The sequence below is a fragment of the Panthera uncia genome, chromosome F2, assembly GCF_023721935.1.
Source record: "Panthera uncia isolate 11264 chromosome F2, Puncia_PCG_1.0, whole genome shotgun sequence".
In the NCBI taxonomy this organism is placed as follows: Eukaryota; Metazoa; Chordata; class Mammalia; order Carnivora; family Felidae; genus Panthera; species Panthera uncia.
Genome location: NC_064812.1, coordinates 72632532 through 72645031, shown reverse-complemented (window position 1 = coordinate 72645031; position 12500 = coordinate 72632532).

The window sequence follows — 12500 nt, the reverse complement described above, 5'->3', positions numbered from 1 at the left end:
TGTTATAACTATATATATACTATATATATATACTATAAATGTTATATATATATGTTAACTATAAATGTTATATATATATATATAACATTTATAGTTATATATATATCATATATGTTATATATATATATATATATATATAAAATACACACACACACACACACACACATATATATTCTTATATTCCCTAACCATTAGGGAAGAAATGTGGCCATTTGAAATATTCATGGCTTAGCATTTATATATCCATCTCTTTCTAGAGCTATTGAAATACCAAAAATTGTGTCATTTTTCTAAGGAAACCAGTTTTTTTTTTGGAAGAAGAACACTTCTTAGCTAATTTAACATCACTGCCCATGCTGTTTTAGTCATGGATCCTGTTGAATCTTCCAACATTTGAAAACCACATGTAATCTGCATCCCACCATAATTCAGTCTAATCCCGTGTAGCCTCATTAGAATAGTGAACAAATGCGAGCCTTTTGGTTCCTTTCATAGAAGGTGGGGGCCCCTTATTTCCTTTTTGTTCTTGAAATTAGAGTTTCTATAACGGACTATTTCAGAGGCTTACTATTAAATCCTAAGCGTGAGAGACTTCCTAATTTAAAGTCCGTTTCACAAAGTGCTGATTCTGTTAGAGCATGAGAAGTTATCTCATGTGTGCGTGCATGTGTGTGTGTGTGTGTGTGTGTATGTGTGTGTGTGTGTGATGATAATGTTAGTAGGAATATAGCTCAGCATACTTTTCCCCACGCACAATGCAGGGTGAAGCATAATTTCACAAGATGGCCCCAAATACTGGTTGTTTCTGAGAACCACCGAATTTTAAGACAGTCCTCCCGGAATCCACCCCCTCTGCCGTTGTCTTAACCCAGGCTCTCATCTTTGTACCTGAACTACTGTTCCTCTAACCTCCTAACTGGAGGACCCTCAGCTGCCAGCCAATCTCCCTTCCCATCCCGCTTCATCCCAAAGATACCATAATCAGCTCTGATCATGTCACTTCTCTGGGTGAAAACATCCTCCAGCTTGAATATATTGCTGATAGGATAAATCCTAACTTCTTCTAAGAGAATGTGGGGTGTTTACTTTTCAGACCCCCTTTTCTCTGTCTCCAGGCCCCCAGATTCCAACCACTCAAGCCCCAGTCTCCAATCAGAGGAAGTTTCCATTGGGAGTTTTTGCCAGTGTGGTAGTGATCTGTTCTGCAAAATAAATTTCCCCAAAGCTGAGCAACTTATAACAACAAGTATTTATTAGCTCACTCTCTGTGGGTCAGGAATCCTGGAGTGGCTTAGTCAGATGCTTCCGGCTCAGGGTATCTCATTAGGCTCCAGACAAAATGTCATTTGGGGCTGCATCAGCTGGAGGCTTGACTGGGGCTGGAGAATCCAAAAGTCCAAGATGAATCACGTGATGTTGCCAAGAGTCCTTACAACATGGCGTCTGGGTTCCTCTACAGGGAGTGACCGAACAGGGACAGCAAGGAGGAAGCCACGATACGTTTTATGATCCAATATCTGCTGATACCCAATATCTGAAGTCACACACACCTCCACCATATTCAATTGACTAAAAGCGTGTCACTAAATACAACCCACACTCCTAGAGAGGAGGATTAGGATTAGGATTAGGATTAAAAGGATTCATCTTTTAAAGGAAGAAATATCATGGAATTTATACCCATCTTTTAAAATCACTACTGCTGAGTTTCAGTAGTTTTTAATTCTGTGAGGAATGCCTTTCCCTTCCTCCTTGACTTCGCGGACTCCTGCTTTTTCGAGATTCAACACAACCATCAACCAGCGAGATTTTTGAGTTTCGATGTTGCCTTCTCCCATTACATAGTAACTTTTTGTCCTGCCCACTGGCCCAGCCTTTGCCAGCCTAAATGGTGCCTTTGTGTAAATTGTTATAAGGTATACCTTCCTCAAAACATTTGATTTTCTGCCGGGCTAAAAAAAAAAAAAAAAAGACTGCCCTATTAATTCATAAATCTCCAAAGAGTATAATGTGAACTGTGATCCCAGAGTTGGCCAGGGCACAGCACAGCCGCCTAGAATATATAGTAGATGCTTCGTAAGTGTCGACTGGATTTTTTTTTTAACCTATCACTGTTCAGTCCTGTGCTAGTTACTCCAAAGTGTTCTCAGATGAACCCAAGGTGGTCGTTATTGTTCCATTGTGCAGGTGAAGCACGTCAGTTCCATGGAGGTTAAGCCCCTTAACCGAGATCCCAGAGGAAGTAAGTGGCAGGAAGGGGCGTGAACTCAACACTGCAATTCCAGCTCAAGACAGAAAAAGGCAGACTGAGTGTTGTACTTTAAAACCAAAGTGCTCTTAAATTCATCTTGATAATTTCATCTGCTGTCTGTATATACAAACATGTCTCAGTCAGAATTTCTGCAGTTTTCACTCTTACCAAAACGGTAACCAATAAAATTTAGAAAAAGACTTCAGCTGTTGCATTATGAATAACAACACACAGCCTGCTACGTTCAAAGAGACAACGCTGTTCAGAATGGCATTCTTTCAGTTCTGGGTGTGCTGTGTTTTGAAGGTACGTCCTGTCTTTTCTGACCAAGGACTTTCAGAAGGGATAAACAGAGATAAATGTCTGCCCGTAATTCAACAATCAGGGAACACATTTAGGCGATTTGGTGAATCAGCATGGTTCCCTTCTGCCGTCCTTGGGGAGGTACATGGAGTGTTCTGGCCAGAAGATGCGCCAGGGGAGGAATTAGAAGGTTAAGGATGCTCCAGAAAAACTGAAGAGATCCTTCACTCAGAAAGGATGATTACTCTCACCACAGTTTTGAAAATGTGGCACCTGCCTTGTCCACTTAGCCCTGTAAGGTGACCGAGAGTTCTATCGGCTTCTACACAGCTGTCCGAGAGTGACGCGATGAAAGACAGGCTCTGTGGTTGTGTGTCTGGCTCTGAACAAAGTCACCTGCATGGAGGGTTTCTCTCATATGTGTAGTTCACACTCTCTTGCTTTGGCAGAAACCCAGCAGAAGGAAAAGCCAAAGAGAGATGGGCCTCGGCAGCCTTGTGAGACCCCTTCCTCCGATAACTGAGACCCGTCTGCCTAAAACTTTGCCTCCATTCCCTCACCTGCAAAACAGAAGGAAAGTCATCTGGCGCGGGTGTTCCCTTGGCCTCAGGGCTTCGTGGCAGCACCGAGAGCTGTGTTCGGAACATTAGGATGAAGCGCAGGGTTATGAAAATTCAGAGAAGGTGGGGTTCATGTTGTCATGGCAAGTGAGATGGCAGGCAAGGCCTGATGGGGGCCAAATACTTCACTTACTGGCATTGTCTGCACCAGCCTCTAGTGGGGGAAAGGAATGAAGCCTATAAAAAGATTCTTCTCTGAATGGAAGGAATCTCCAGAAACATGTCATGGTGTCAGAAGGTGACAGAACTGAACGTGGCCAAGTGCACACCAATGTACAAAGCCGTGATAATGATAATGACGGAGTCGTTCACTTTATTGGGCACTTTATTCATTCCCCATTCATGAGACAACCATTAGTATGCCTTCGATGCGATGCTAAGCCCTTTGTCACGTTCTCTCATTTCATTCTCACAAGAACGTTAGAAGTAAATTAGAATCTGCTTTGCCGATAAGAGATCTGAGGCTTGAGCAACTTCTCCAAGGCACCCATCCAGTCAGTGGGAAGAGTGAAATGCAAATCCATGTCCATAAAGCACTCAGTCCGTGATGAGTTATTAGCATCTAGCAGGGTGGGGAGCCACTTTTGCTCCTTTGCGGGAGGTAAATTGTGTTGCGGGACGTTCCCCGGAACTTTCAAACCCAATTACGTAGGCTGGATTGTGATTCTTCCGTGCAGTGAGTGAGTCCAGATTAGTTCTCGCTTTTGATCCCATCAGGCCTGAAGCTTCTTGGTTCTTCTGAGAGGGACGTCACTGATCAACTAGCCCTCTCTATCGTATTTTATAGAGGAGGAAACTGGTGCCGAGCAAGGAGGAGGTGGGACTCAGGCAGGGCTGCGGAGCAGGTGAACTGACCAGTGGAGCCAGAACAGGGAGACGAGAGCTCCACCACCCTCACTAAGTACCAGGGCCAGGGAACGGTGGGACCACGCACCGCTAACAATTCCGTCACATGACGTGGTCGCCATCTACTCTATGATTCCTTTGCAGGGCCCCTGGCCTCAAAAACTATTAGATATTTAAAGAAACCTTAATTAGATTTCCTATTAATGTGCATGACCTCTTTCTCAATTTAACCACAGCAGATATAAAATACTTAATAGAGATTAAGAAATTTCTCTCAGGAAGCTTCTAGCAATTTTGGAAAGACTTATCACTGTTTTCGTGTTATTTTGGTAACTCTGCTGTCCGTGGCTGCCCAGTATTCCTCAGGAACTTAGGGACCATTTTTACCGACCTGATTCTCGGCATCCTGGGTCCTCTGGGGCAGACCGCTGCCACTGGTTCCAACATCCATTTGCTTCTCCCTCCTTCCTGCTCACAAGAGGACTGCCTGTTCACATCCCCTAGCATTAGTTGTGGCCAATGAACCATGAATGGAAGTGACTATGTTAGAGGAGGGAGGAGCTGGTCCCAGATTTTTCATCTTCTCTTTCCTCAAACGTGGCAGCCAGCAAAGTTCCAGAAGGCGGAGCGGCCCTCAGATTCCCGAATGAGGACAACGTAGAACAGAGCCCTCCACCCCCAACACAGAGTGGATATACAAACGCCAGGGGATGAACTCTGCCCTTGTAAATGACCCCCATCTGGGGGATTATTTTGCCCTAAGCCACAGCCTGGCCCATCCAGACTGTTGCCTCAGTTGGAATGCAACCAATAAGACTTAAAAGATGGTCACATTATTCCAGCAAGAGGCAGGATCAAAGGGCCGGCTCCAACCCTTTGTTTCTCAAAACGTGCCCCTGAAACATTGTATTTGAATCCCTTGAGGTTCTCAATACAAAGCAAATTCCTGAGTACCACTCCAGACATCCTGAGTCAGAATCCCAAGGAGTGGGCCCAGGTATCTGCCTTTTTAACCTGTACCCTCCAAAAGTTACTAAATGGTAGTCGGTTGAGCGTCCGACTTCGGCTCAGGTCACGATCTCGCGGTCCGTGAGTTCGAGCCCCGCATCGGGCTCTGTGCTGACAGCTCGGAGCCTGGAGCCTGCTTCGGATTCCGTGTCTCCCTCTCTCTCTGCCCCTCCCCCACTCATGCTCTGTCTCTGTCTCCAGAGTAAATAAACATTTAAGAAAGAAAGAAAGAAAGGAGATACTTTTGTTACATTTTGGAATCCTACTTCTGAGCCGTAGCCTCTGAACGCCTGCTCCATTCTGCTCCCCCCTCAATTCATTCCCGTTAAGCAGCCAAAGGAGACCTTTGCAAAACCAACTGTGCGTAGTATCATTCCACTGCTCAAAACCATTCAGTGATTTCCCACCGACATTAATTTTGTACTATGACAAAATTAAAAATGTTGCACCTCAGGCCATGAGACCCTGTGGTGTCTCTCACAGCCTTGGCCCCCCAACACCGAGGCTCCCCATTCCCTCCGCTCTCATTCATGTTTGTGAGCGCACCAGCTCCTCTCACCCCAACTCCCAGGGTCCAGGGTCGCTGCCTCCTTAACAGGCCATTGTCCTCTTGAAATTCCCTCCTCACGTGGCAGACCTGTCCTCTCAGGTTTCATTTCTGTTGCCATAAAGTTGATTCCTTGTGTTCATTAATCTCCGTCCCCTGCTAATTTCCTTCCTGGCACCTAGCGCAATCTGAAATCCTCTCATTCGGTAAGTTATGGTCGATCTTGGGTGTTCCTTCGCCCCCTTTACCCCGTTCAGCTCCAGGCACAGGAGTGCTGACTGTGGGGTATCCTCAGAATGAATGGAAGAATCCAGACCTAGCTCCCCACCTAATCCCACCTCATGGCTTCAGGGTCCCCTCATCAGCTTGTCCTTCTGCCCCCCCTGTCTCTGACAGTGACACTCTGTTAGAGTCCTGCTACAGATGAGAACTGGGGTTGGCATCGAAGTTTCTCGCCCTAGTATTTGTTTTTGGAAAATGAAAACACAAAAGCAAAAAATTTAAAAAACAAAATTAAAAAAAAAAAAAACCAACACATTTAAGGTCGTAGGAGTCCACAAGAGGGACTTCCCTGCATAAAAGGATTTTATAAGCAAGAATTTCTCACTCATTCAAAAGAAGTGGAGGGGCGCCTGGGTGGCTCAGTGGATGAAGCATCTGACTCAGGTCTCGATCTCGCCATTCGTGAGTTCGAGCCCCATGTGGGCTCTGTGCTGACAGCTCGGAGTCTGGTTCAGATTCTATGGTCTCCCTTTCTCTCTCTCTCTGCCCCTCCCCAGGTCTCTCTCTCCTTCTCTCTCTTTCTCTCTCCCTCTCTCTCTCTCTCTCTCTCAAAAATAAACATTAAAAAAAAAAAAAAAAAGGAAGGGAATCAGGGCGCCTGGGTGGCTCAGTGGGTTGAGCCAACAGACTCTTGATTTCGGCTCAGGTCGTGATCTCAGGGTCATGGGTGAGATCGGGTCCGCTGGCCAGCTCCACAATGAGCATGGAGCCTGCTTAAAATTCTCTCTCTCTCCCTCTGCCCCTCTCTCCTGCTCATCACCGCCCCCCCTCCTTCCCTCTCTCAGAAAATAAATAAATGAAAGCAAAAGTCTCCTATTCCCTCCAAACCGTAGTCCAAAGCAGCGGGGAGCTCTGCTTGGGATGGGCTGGGGATAGTGACCATCTAAGAATGCAGAATCTTTATCTTGACTTCCTTCCTCCATTTGTCTCAAAGGCCAAGGAGTAACACACCCCATTTCCTTACCTGAATACAAAAGCTTACCTTTTGAATGCAAATATATACTCAAGATAGGGCTCCTGGGTATAAGCCGTTGAAAGCCCCCCTGGCAGTCTGTCTCCACGGCAAAACTGGCTCAGAATCGCCTCCCATTTGAGCCTTTCAGTTTGTGCACACTGACCTCTCAACCAGGGGCTCACCATCCTGTTCTCTGGGAAATTCTGCTCACTGGGGAATTAAAAAAAAAAAAGGAAAAGGCCAACCATGCATGAATGCAATTTCTCTCTCAACTGGATGAAACTGTGGTGGCTGGTGATTGAGAACAACGGAAGATCGACTGGGAGAAGGGAAACCAGGAGGGAGGGCTCTCAGGGCTCTGCCTCCCAAGATGCTTGGGGTAGCCTGCTTTGCCTTTCTGAGTGTAGATAAGTTTGGAAGCTTCTGAGGATTTCTAGGCGTGCTTAATCTGTGCCGGTGGTTTCCCCCTTTTTGTAAGAGACGGAGAACGGCAGCCAGGTGAGTGTCTTGTGTGCACCCTGAGCTCTCGGCTGCCGAGCTCCAAACTCCAAATGTTTCTGGCAGGCACATCATTTCCCCCACGGAGTTCTCGACCATGTTAAGGACCGGAACAACGACGCATTTTATTCTGGAAGGAAACGTGGTTGACACATTTATTCGGTAACCTCTGGGCATGTGGCTAGTTCACTAAAGGCTTTTCTTCTTTTCTCCCAATGAACTGACAGGTGCACGTGGTCCGGGAACGTGGGGCGGATGTCTGCGGCGGCGAGAAAATTACTCCATTCGGTCTGAACAAAGGCTTGGTATGTTTTGTCCGTGTTGCGGATTTCACAGAGCAGCTCGGTGTGTGAGCCTGGGATTTAAAAACCACCCCCTTCCCTAAAGACTCCTTGCTCGGAGTTTATGAATTTTGTTTCCATCTGCTGAGAATTCTTTGGTGTAAGGGATCTGTGAGTTGAGATTTGGACAGCATTTCGGGTTCCCAAGGTTTGGTTTCCAGCCTTTAATTCACCACCTGATGCCTTTTAAATCCAGTTTAATGGCTGAAGTGGATTTTTGTGCTTTCTGCACTTAAATGATTACGTGTTCATGTGCATGCACATGTCAGACTTCTTAAAGAATGTACTCCAGACAAATGTACTGGGGGTCACGTTACACTACCGTTATTTTTTTTTTAACGTTTATTTATTATTGAGAGACAGAGAGACACAGAGCATGAGCAGGGGAGGGGCAGAGAGAGGGGAAGACACAGAATCTGAAGCAGGCTCCAGGCTCCGAGCTGTCAGCGCAGAGCCCGACGCGGGGCTCGAACTCAAGAACTGTGAGATCATGACCTGAGCCGAAGACAGCCGCCCAACCAACTGAGCCACCCAGGCGCCCTACACTTCCGTTATTTTTTTTAAATTACAATCCTGGCGATTTGGCGGAGGGGGTTCTTTGCAGGGGAATTTGATGTGACACGTAGCCCAGCAGATAGGAAGGCCGATTTCGAACTGAAAAGAAAATGTAAAGCATCTTCTCTAACATATACGTACTCTGAGCCCTCTTTGCCTGGTAATTGAACGTCCTGAATGCATTCAGGTTTGGGGGAAAAGAAAAGATTAGAGAACAAATATCTTGCCTAGTGAGAAGAGGGAGCCACAGCTAAGGTGGTAACACAGTTCCGTTCGATTTTCCTCTGTTCTCACATGCGCCCGTGCGGAGGTAACCTCCCTGAAGACGGGGACCCTTGCCCCACTGCTGTGTCGCCAGTGCCTCCTTGACTGTGGTGCGCGTATTGCGTGAAGGTGCTTCATGTTCACTGAATGAATACGAGGTAAGAAAAAAACCCAAGATCTCAGATTAGGAGTCCTAATCTCAGGGGAGAGACCAGAAAGGCTGAGCAGAGAGCTTTCCCTTCTGCCAGTGGCCGCCCTGTCCCAGGCGCCGCTCTGAGCCTGGGGACACCACGGTGAGCCCCGCAGGCAGAATGCGCCCCCTCTCAGAGCTCTGATCTCCCTGTGAGACAGACGAAATAGACAGATGTACAGATGCTGAGACAATCACACAAGCTTGGGACAAAGGAATACAACAGGGCCGCAGTGATAGGCAGTGGCCTTACTTGGGGTGTCATTTGAGGAAAAACTGAGGGAGGTGAGGGAGGGACCTCGGACATATCAGAGAAAAGCAACCCAAGCTACAGACACAGCAAATACGCTGCGGGACCCAGGGGGCTGAGGAGAAACAAAGGGGTTAGCTACTTAGTGGTGAGTCCCTAAGAAAGGAAAACGTCCTATCAGTCAGATGCCCTTGAGGGGACACTGCGGGTTGGGACACGCCAGTAAACCCAAGCTTGTTCTCTGGAATCCCCGTGGGGACGCTTCCATCCTGAGAGACAGGTGTAGTGCAGACTATTGCACTGAGTCAGGAACCGCTTTGGGGGAGCTCGGTTCCCTGAAGATCACAGAAACCAGCTGACGGCCAGGCGGGTGCGTGGCCTCATGGCCCGCCCTTGTCACCAGCTGTGTCCCCAGTACCTCCGAACCCAGCCCACAACAGTCAGACGTCCAGGAAAGAGAAGAAGAGGGCTACGGTGACCCGTGGCGTCAGATGACAGAAGGCACCCTGGGAAAAGATTATGTTCTCCCGACACAGAGTGTTTGTTTGCTTAGTCCTACTTTATTTTATTTTACATTTTATTTATTTTTGGTAGACAGAGACAGAGCACAAGTGGGGGAGGGGCAGAGAGAGAGGGAGACACAGAATCCGAAGCAGGCTCCAGGCTCCGAGCTGTCAGCCCGGAGCCCGATATGGGGCTCAAACTCACAAACTGTGAGATCATGACCTGAGCTGGAGTCAGACACTAAACTGACTGCTTAGTCCTACTTTAATCACCACCAAGTACCACTGTTTGCTAGTCTTACTTTTTTTTAAAGCTTTATTTTTTAATTTTGAGAGAGATGGAGACAGTGCGAGTGGAGGAGGGGCAGAGGGAGAGAGAGAGGTAGAGAGAGAGAGAGAGAGAGAGAGAGAGAATCCCAAGCAGGCTCCACCCTGTCAGCACAGAGCCCGATGAGGGCCTGGAGCCCACGAACCGTGAGATCATAACCCGAGCCAAAGTTGGACACTTAACCCACTTGAGCCACCCAGGTGCCCCACGCTAGTCTTATTTTTATTTTGTTTAATTAAAATCATTTCTGTAACAGAAAAGTAAATAATACCAAGTAATACATGATTTCAAATAAACACCTTTTTTCATATCTTTATAATAAAGTAAAAGACGTGTATATAAATGTATATATATATATATACACATGTATAACTATATGGAAATACATTATGTATACATATATAACAGACATACATATACAATTATACATATATAATATACATACATATATACGTACATAAATATACATACATATACTACAAATGTATAAATAAAAATATATGTGCGCAAGTGTGTATATGTATATATATATATATATCATACCTACATAAGCTGGTCACACAACTTGAGCTCAGGCCTCATTTTCAGAACAAAGACCACGGAAACCAACAGCCCAGTGCAGACCAGCAAACCCTCACAGGGTGGAGGCTCCCGGAGACAGAAAAATCAGTAGCCTAGACTGGAGCCAACCGGAGGCAGAAGCAATTCTGAGAACTGGAAACTTCCGTGTCCGTGGCCCAGCCAGTGGTGGCATCTCACACTCTCCCATCCCCAGAAAAGTGCCAGACCCCCCCCCCCCGCCATTCCCCACTCCGCTTTGGTTTCTGAGGGCTCCGCTCTCCATACCTTCTCTTCCCGCTGTGAACCTTCAGCAGCTCACGCAAGCTTGCTCGGCCTCAGTTTCCTCATCTGCAAAACGGAGACACTGTTTGGTGCTTCTTCCTCCTCAGGAGGAAGGGGTCATCCTTTTGTGAGGGTTAAATCCGTGTACTCGGCACCCAGTGGGGCCTGGGGTCTCCCCTCCTCCCCCCCCCCCCCCCCGTTCTCTTTCATTTCATGAATTTCTGAATGCATTGTCACCAAGAAGGGGGCCTGAACTTTAGAAAACAATTAGCCATGGGAAAACTTTCTTTCATCCATTTACGTAACAATTCCCACTGCGGACCAGCTTGTCCTGGGTTTTGTGGGACACAAAGGGGAATCCAACAGGTTAGGAGGGGAGAGGACACAACTCGTGGGGCATCCTTACCCCATCCCCCCCCCAATTTCTAACTCAAATCCTGTGAACCCCAAACCAAACTACCCCCTTTCTAAGCCTTCCCGTCCCGTCACACCACACAGCTGGTCTTCCCACCTCCCTCCCGTGTGTGTGTGTGACAATTATTTATTGCAGAGAACATTTGGCAATAAATCACACGTGGCCCTGTGGCACGTCTCCCATTGTTGTTTTAATTGTCGTTTCAAAATGTTGTGTAAATCTCACGTCAGTCTATTTAACTTTTCCCACCGAGAAAGCGATGGAAAACCCACCCCTCTAAAGGTTCACACTGCGGCTTCATCTGGGAAAACCCACTTTGCATACACGCGGCCCAGAATTAACTCCCACTTGACTTGGCTTCGGAAGAGTTTCTGGGTTTCGTTTCTCTATAAAATTAACTGTAGTGCTAATAATCGTTTTGATTCAAATGGGACGTAGAGACTGTAGGTAGACGTGTGCCGTTAATTAAAACCCCGGGTAGACAGTCCCTGCTCTGAGCTGAACACTGCTGTTCCTTTCATTGCGAACACCTGAGGTCCAATATCCCGTAAACCAATTGGGTTTTTCACGGTGCTGCACCGTCACAGGAATAGGAAGTTGGGTGAACCTGGCATGGGAGGGAGGGGAGCCAAGGGGAGTCAGAGAAGCTCTCCCTAAGTGCCGTGGCCCAGTGTGAACTTGACTGACTGAAATAAAGCTTTCTGTAGGACTTATTACTTATTATGGCTTTTCCACGGGCTAGAAGTGCTGCTCCTAGGAGGTAGGTAGTTGTGTCTACTCGCGGTAAGTCAGGGTTTGGTTGTGCAGAATTGTATTACGGCACTGAACTGGAAATCGAAAGAGGCGGTCTGCTGGAAAACAGGCCGAGAATGGCGACCGAGTGAAAACAAGCATATTTTCAGAGCTTGTCTGAGCTGATTTAGAGGTACGGCTCCCACTGCCAGCCCGGAAAGGCCTAGAAGCTGCAAGACCGTCAAACGGGAGTAAATGATGTTCTAGATGGACAGTGACAACTTTGGAAGACTTAGAAGTGTTGAACTGAAAGGATTTTGTGTGAAAGCTTTCTATAGAGATGTGTATGTGTGTGTGTGTGTGTGTGTGTGTGTTCATACTTTTATTAAAGAAGTTGTCCTCTTTACTTTCGGGATTTGAATGTGAATAGAGGGCACAAGATTCTACAATATAGGTTTTGTTGGCTGAGCCTTTTTTTTTTTTTAAGTTTATTTATTTTTAGAGAGAGACAGAGAGAGCAAGCGGGGGAGGGACAAAGAGAGGGGGAGAGAGAATCCCAAGCAGGCCCTACACTGTCAGCGTGAAGTCCCATGTGGGGCTCGAACTCACGAACCGTGAGATCATGGCGTGAGCCAAAACCGAGAGTCGGTCGCTTCACCAACTGAGCCACCCAGGCGTCCCTTGTTTGCCGATTCTTATTCTATCTGAGCTGGTATTTTAAGTGCACTGATCTCATTTCCACCCTGAGACCTTGCGGATACAGTGGATG